Consider the following 8,257-nt stretch of genomic DNA (forward strand, 5'->3'; position numbering starts at 1 on the left):
TTCCTTGCTAGAAGAAATTATTTTGAAGACGATGAAGTGTCTTTTCTACACCCACATGTCAATAGAGAATTGGGGGAAAAATTAAGTGGACATGGAATTAACCCAAAAAATAAAAACCACATTTTTTATTTTCATTGATAAGCTGATGTATTTTGTCTATAATGACTAGATACATCAGTTATTCAATGAATTTAAATTTTTTTTTCTTCTTATAATAGTAAGCGGAAGAAGTATAACATTAAGCGTTAGCTAGATTATCCCAAAATACGCATGCCATTTGACGAGGTATCAAGCTATAAGCATCGTAAACTAATCACTCACTTGTTTGCTTCACGTTGTAATTCCAAATGCAAATTATACCTTAACTTGAAGAATTGGAATTCAGGGTTCTAAGTTAATATTGAGTGGCTTTTTAAAAAAGAAGTTAATATTGATTCGATAAATAAAGAAAGGAAAAACAGCGACCACGTTTGCCTACAATCACAAGTTTGTGCATTCACGAAGTGGACACATCTATGGTCGCTATTATAAAGAAGTTAATACTGATCACATGATTGACATGAGCTCGACAAGAAAATATACAGAACTACTTATATGTTCAGTGCCACCATGTCGGCTGCTAAGGAGAGGCTTGCTAGGAAGTATTTAAGGAGTGACTATAGGGACTGCTGGAAAGACGGGTGTGGCTACAACATTCCTGACTGACTATTCAAGATACTGATGTCTTTTATGACCTTAAGCAGATACTCATTCAGAGTAATAGTCATGTTCCATCTGAATTGCCAAGGCATGAACTTTCCAAATTCAAGCTAGGTAATATGAATATCAATGTTTTTGCTCATTAGAGGACTTTCTTGTGAGGTTTAAAGGCAATACTTGAAATATCAATGAACCGTTTGTCGGGGTTTGGGTAGTTCAACTAGTTTGAGCTAAGGGATAAGAAGTAACCAACATGGTAAGAAATGTGTGAACCAAGATTCAATGACAATTTGCGACGTTAGATTCTTAATCTCTATGTTTTTATTTTTATTTTTGAGGATTTAATTATCCATAAATTCCGACAAGCTTTTCTTTTAGTTGATTTTCTTAAGTTTTCAATCAATTTTTGTGGGTTGCAAAATAGCTGTGTTGTTTGATTATAAGAATTTAAAGGATGATATTCTTATTAGAACATTTCTTTTTTTTCTTTTAACAATTACCGGTTCATGCAATTATAAGTTTGTTTGTGCCCCACCTTTTCTTGATCATCTTTTAGATTTCTCTTTGATTATTCTACCACCATATTACTTGATCACCAAGGCTGTGCTACATTTGCAGGAGGTTTCTGCATGTAGGTGTTGGAGTTTTAACATGAAGCCTTTGAGATCATTTTCCTTCAAATCCTTAGTTCCAGTTAATCATCAACAATGAATGCAAAGAAGAAGAGTAAATCTGCAACGGTTTCAGTTACCACTGGTAACAAATCTAACACCCTGCTTCCATGAGTGATATCAATCTAAAAATATCAGACAGTAAAGTACTGAGTGCACAAGACGTTATAGTTCCATGCTTAGAGATATAATTATGTCTTATTCAGGAGAATCATTATAAAAACACTTCTCAAGATAAGAAAGTTGAATACACAATTTTCTAAGATAAATGCTGCAGTTATTTTGGTTAAGAAGATGAATACACAATGAGCATATGCTTTCGTCGCAAAATCAAAACTATGCATAAAATAAATAAACAAGGGTAAAGAGAATTTTGAAGCTTATCCAAAAAACAGTCAAATAAAATCCTGATGCCCCTAACCAATTTTGGACTAAATTCAATCCAGTCCAGTCCTGACACTGTATCTCCAAATACACTAATGTAACTATGTCTGATGACACGTTTTTGATGATTTGCTTGTTAGAGACCATAGTCACACGGTTCGCAATTTGCTTCGGTATGTGGTACGAGTTCAGGTACACGGTTCGTCACTCTCAAAGAATTCGGTAAGTGGGGGGTATACATAGTCGGTACACTATAGGTTTGTGATACACTCAAATATAATATCGGTACACTGTTTTTGAAAAAAATATTCAAATATAATTAGAATCTAAACCTGATGGAAAGTGGTTTACAAACATGATAAAAAGTTGTTTAGAAACAGTTGAAATACAAGTCCCACATCGGGCACTTACTATACAATGATAGGAAGAGGAGCTTATAAATATACAAGTAACAAGCTTACACCTCTTATTGTTAACAAGCTACAAGCCACGACTAAAGTGGATATCACTTTGATGATTAAAGTGTTGTCTCTTCCCAATGCCATTTAATTAGTTTAAAGTTTTTATTTAAATTTTGAATTTGATTTAATTTTGTGTCTGGTGGTACTCTACAATTATTGCCGAACCAGTTTGTGTTTATGGTTCTTTGGGCCAGGTAGTGAATTCTGTATGTTTGTTATAGAGACATGGTTACTTGGAACTTGTTGTCCTCATTCTATGTGAATTGTGGATTTCCTCAGCAAGGTCTTAAATTTTGCCTGCAAGCAAAACAATTCGTGGATTTGTGATGAGACATAGTATGATAGAAAATTTGTTTGTTTGCAATGCCTTGTGAACTTGTATGCAAAATGTCTATGTGTAAGAGAAGCTCAAACAATATTTGATTTGATGTCTCATCGAGATTTTGTTTCTTGGAACGAGGTTTTAATGGCATACTTCACAAACAAAGAATACGAGAAAGGTCTTTCCACTATTTTCTCAGATGAGCAGAGATGGAGTCACATCAGATGAAATTAAGTGGAATGTTGTTATTGGTAAATGTGTGGAAAATGGGCGAATTGAAGATGCGGTGGAGATGTTTAGGAAGATGCAAAAGATGGGATGTAAACCTGATAAAATAACAATTAGTAGTATCTTACCAGCTTGTTCTCTTTCAAAAAGCTTCAGAACAGGCAAGGAGATACGCTGCTATGTCTTCAGGAGTTGGGAAGTTGGTAACTTGACAAACACAACAGCTCTAGTAGATATGTACGCCAAATGCGGTGATTTGAGTCTTTCAAGGAATGTCTTCGATGTGATGCTTAAAAAAAATGTTTTTTCATGGAACACAATGATCTTTGCAAATGCACTTTTTCTCTTCAAGAAGATGCTACAATCAATGGTCAAGCTCAATTCTGTTACTTTTATTTGTGTCCTATCTGCTTGTAGCCATTCAATGCTAGTAGAGGAAGGAGTCCAGATATTCAATTCAATGAGTAGGGATCATCTTGTTGAACCTGATGCTACACATTACTCATGTGTGGTTGATATCTATAGCCGCGTTGGTCTCCTCGATGAGGCATATGAGTTTATACAGAGAATGCATATGGAACCAACTGCTATTGATTGGGGAACACTCCTTCGTGGTTGCAGGGTTTATAAGAATGTGGAGTTGGGGAAAATTTCATCTAAGAAACTATTTGGGAAAATTTCATCTAAGAAACTATTTGAGATTCAGCCAACCAACTCTGGAAACTATATTACGTTATCCAACATTCTTGTTACTGCCAAATTATGGGGGGAAGCTTAAAAAATCAGAATGGAAATTGTTGTTAGACTCCTTCAGGTTTAATCACTTAAGAAATGGAAATTGTTCTTGACTCAGATTATTGAGAATAAGGGGTCACAATGATCCTATCTGAGCCTTTCCAACTCAAATTTTATTAGACTATTTTACGATGTGTTTTTTTTTCCTTCATAGAGATGGATACATTATCAAATAACTTACAAAACTAGACATACCATTTCTTCTTTGATTCTCCCACTATTAATCAAAGATGGTTATAACTACAACTTTATTATGAAAATCAGCAAGAGAGAATGAAAATGATCGGCGCATGAGTTCCTATATCCTCAGTCACCTTAGATCTCCATCTTCTCCATACATTAAACCTTGGCAACAGGTCTCTCTCCCAATTCATTCTTTATTTATTTTCTTTCTCCCCCAATTGCATGTTTACAATGATATTTTGAGTGTTGTTTGGAAACTAATTGGTGCATGTCCATATGAGTCTTGAATTTCAAACTTAATCTAAGAATTGGTTGAAACTTGAAACTTGAAAGCTACCTGGAACCAAGTTCATCTTTATGAAATGTTAAATGTATTTCAACTCGCGAGTTTGTTTGAGATATCCTTGAAAATTAGAAGAAGCAAGGACTTTCCTTTTTTTTTTTAGAATTTGTCCATCCTTTCTTCTTTTTCGCTTTAAATTTTGTGACCCTTCAGATTTTGATTGCTTTATATGTTTCCCTTGTGGGTCTGGCTTAAATGTTATTTATTTTTGCAGTCATTCACAAGTCATAAAGGTTGATATTAGCTGCGAGGCATTGATTAAACTAGGACATTTGTGGTTCTGCAAAGTGCTGTCAGTAGCCTGCAAGAATTATTATAGAATGAAAAATAATTTTGAGTTCATGTATAGATACTATTGTAAACTCAAAAATCATCATAGAATGACATACATTTTTGAAATGAAACACAAGCACACCGAACCGATACTACCAAATCTTTCTGTTATGATGTAGCTTCTGATAAGTGATCTGAATTAATTTGTGGATTTATTGACCAAGTAATTAGTTTTGTTAATTAAATGCTAAGATTTGTTTCGGTGGATTTGGTTCTTTTTCTTACAACAACTCAGTCTGAGATTTATTATACATTGCTTCGCATCATAATTAGACTTCCTCTAGATTAGTAACTTAGTTGATATAATATCTTCACAACAACCACAGGTTCCATATTTATCTCCATGAACACTATTTTCAGACGGGACCGAACTACCAAGTGGTTACCAATCAAAGGCATAGAAGAGAACCTGCAACATTTGATCCTATTGAGTTGAAACATGTTGAGTTCAATTGTATCGCTGTCCTGTCAACACATTTTCATTAAGTTGGCTCAGCACCTTTTGAAAATTGTTTGTTAGGTCATTTAAAAAAAATTACTTTTAATCCTTGTGGTGGAATGGCTTATATAATGATTTAAATGGTTTCAAGGAGGATGCAATTTCATTTGTGAGATGCTCAAAGACGAAAACATTGAACAATGTCGACTTATTTGTTTTTATGGGAATTACATTAGTTTATTCTTGTTTTGGGGGCATGCTTTTTAGTTGACTGAATCATTGTAGTGTTAAACATGTTTTTATCAAAATTGGTATACAAGCAGAAGGGAACATTGTATGCTGGAATCTGTATTACTAAAAGGGAACATTGTTGAACTGTTAGTGTTGCTGAACTGATATGAAAAATTGTGATTTCTGTAAGCTTATTTTGACTTGGGCTACAAGGAATTAGAACAGTAAATCTGAAATTTCGTAAGAATTGAATCATAACTTATTAACAGTAGCTTCCAGAATTTGAATCATGTATCATGTTTAAAACCATTACCAGAGTGACCCGATATATCTGACTGAATTATATCATTCAAATAATCAATGTGATCCTTTGAAGCCCCGATACTTCAAAATGGATGATGTATCGTATCCCCTGCATATCCTGCACCGATACATGCCCGATACTTTCCGATACGTATCAGGAGAGTATCCGAAGATTAAATTTTATTTTTTCAAAAAATAATTATTCAATACTTCCCGATACGTATCAGGAGATTATCTGATAATTATCCTGCACCGATATCTGCCCCGATATTTCCCAATTAATGTTAACTAAAATAACTTAACTCTTGAGTACTGGTGTGTTCTTTTTTGGATATAGTGCTTCTTTTTTGGATCGATAAAGCATAGCACTAACGGATATAGTATAGCACTGATGGTTCTATTTGGGATATATTGTGTATGTAATTGACTAATCATCACTCTCTTAATCGTCAATATTATTTATATTTATGTTGATGTGGTACGAGCCTATGACTGATTTCTTTTGTTTGTTAATATATTTGCATATTAAAAAAAATGGTTATAATTATATTGTACATTTAATTATATATTTTTTTTATTAACGTATCTCAGCCGTATCGTATCTTGATTTTTGAAATTTTTCCGTATCGACGTATCAGTGCAGTATCTTATCCGTAGCGTATCTCGTATCCGGGCTTCGCAGATGTGATCAAATGTCCTATGAAAGTAAAAAGCAGAGGATGTATGTTGTCATGCAAGAGTACGATGTCATTCTATCATGTTAAACCAATGACAACATTTGTTATTGGAAGAATAAAAGTGAATTGCTAAAGCAAGTACTAAATTATGTGGCTATATCTAAGACTAAGAGTGTTGTAAGCAAGTGCTAAAATTCATAGGTGTGACTAAACTGACTACATTATATGACTTGAAGTGTTACGAAATGAAACAATGTCTCATTTTATGGTATAGATAAACAAATTCAATTTTAATATGAAGCACTCTTGTAAAAATAAACAATTTCATGACCCAATTTCTTTTGTAGAGATGAAACAATTCAGCTAAAAGATATGTAACAATTTCATATTTTTCTAGTTACCTATCATACAAACTAAGGTGAAGATACAATTTTTGGTCACCTACAAGCTTAATATACAGCATAAACCATTTAAGATTTCAAGCAATGACTTGGAAATAGCAAAAGAAACAGCTACAATTTCAGATTTAATTTCTAGTCTTCTTCCAGGAGCACACCATTTCCATGTCGCTATAAGTCTATAACACATAAACCATTTGCTTCAACTCAATGATGAGTCATTGATTCTGGTTTTGGAAATCTTCGATGGGATAAGCTTAAAAGCAAGACTCGCGACTAATTAAAAATAAGAGACACTTAAAAATATAGTTCATTTAACAAGCTTCTCCTCTTTCACTGGTATGATAAATAAAATGTATGTTAACAAAATATACTTTCGATAAGGAACTTATGCTTAAAGCTTGTTCAGGAAAATACTTTATGAATGAACAGGTTAATAAGATTAGTGCAGCATTTTGTGTCAAGATGAATAGAATATGAACAAATGCTTCACATCATTTAAAAAAAAAAAAATAAACTATGCCCCGAACAAAACTTTGGACTACGTCTACGAAACAAGTATCCTTTCCCATACTAAATGCCACCTCTAGGGTGGTTCAGTCCTGACACAAAGTTTCCAAACACATTAATATAAATATTCTTCACACAATCTCTCTTCAAGTGGCATCAACATTCCTCACTTGGTCTTTTTGCCACAAATGGGATTGGGGAAATTTTTTTAAAATATTATTTCAGGGCGAAAAATTTGGTATTTAAAATGGAATATAAAATATTCATATTTTTGGAAATAAGTAAACCAAAAATGTGCATTTAAACCAAATTGAAAAGTTCTCTATCACTTTTAATTAGAAAAGACAACCACATCTAATAAAACATTGCATTTTAAGATGCAATTCATTATTGAATGGGATGCATCTACTAATTAAACGTGAACCTTTTGTTTATATATTTTCACTTTGCCTCTCATTTGTTTGCCAAAGTTTTATATGTGGGACTTCATAAACTTGTTTTGCAATACAACATTCTAAAAATTACTATCAAACATAGTAATCATGATAATACATTTTTTTTCCTTTTGGTACGATTGATAATACACTTCTTGATAACTACACTACTTTTATTTTTATTATGTAACTAATTATTTCTTTGAAAGTAGAGAACTTATGTCAAAATTAAATTACAATTTTATAAAAAAGACAAGAGAGTCCAGTTAGAGAGATCCTATAAACCAAAGAAGATATTAAAGTTTTCAGAAAAGAAGACAAAGTCATGTTAAAAGCATGTCATGTTTTCTTCCCACGTACTCGAACTCATAAGGCATGGTACGACCCCTTCACATTAATATGTGTATGCAAGAGTAGATTTTTGGAAATTTGGGTGCACACCAAATGGTATGGTTCAAGGAGAACCGACATAATTGAACCGAAATAATTGAAGCATGTAGAAGACTACTTCAAGGAGATGAGAGAGACACAAGACACACACTAAATGGGATGCAACTCATTAGTTTATTTTCTCTACAATTTCCCTTAAGGGTGAAATTATGGCCAATAGGCTATTTGATCAAAATAATTATCTATACCAATATACAAAGAGGATAAATCAATTTTGACTTGTTTTTTCCTCCCCTTTTCACTCTTTATTTAAGCTATTTTTTGTAGGGATTTAAGCTATTTTATAATTTCTTTAATATTATCTAATTTATTAATTAAAAAAATAATTAAATCTCATTATAATATTAACAGCTCCACTACTATATTAACAATATTGAACACTAAAGAAAGAGCTAT

General features: G+C 32.8%; 1 pseudogene; it reads left to right on the forward strand.

The window, feature by feature from the left end:
- The first annotated feature begins 1,874 nt into the window (after nt 1–1,874).
- Nucleotides 1,875–3,585, forward strand: LOC146949138 (putative pentatricopeptide repeat-containing protein At3g49142; annotated as a pseudogene).
- Nucleotides 3,586–8,257: the final 4,672 nt, after the last annotated feature.

The sequence above is a fragment of the Medicago sativa genome, chromosome 2 (assembly GCF_051527215.1).
Source record: "Medicago sativa cultivar Bolivia chromosome 2, Bolivia_mono, whole genome shotgun sequence".
Lineage (NCBI taxonomy): Eukaryota > Viridiplantae > Streptophyta > Magnoliopsida > Fabales > Fabaceae > Medicago > Medicago sativa.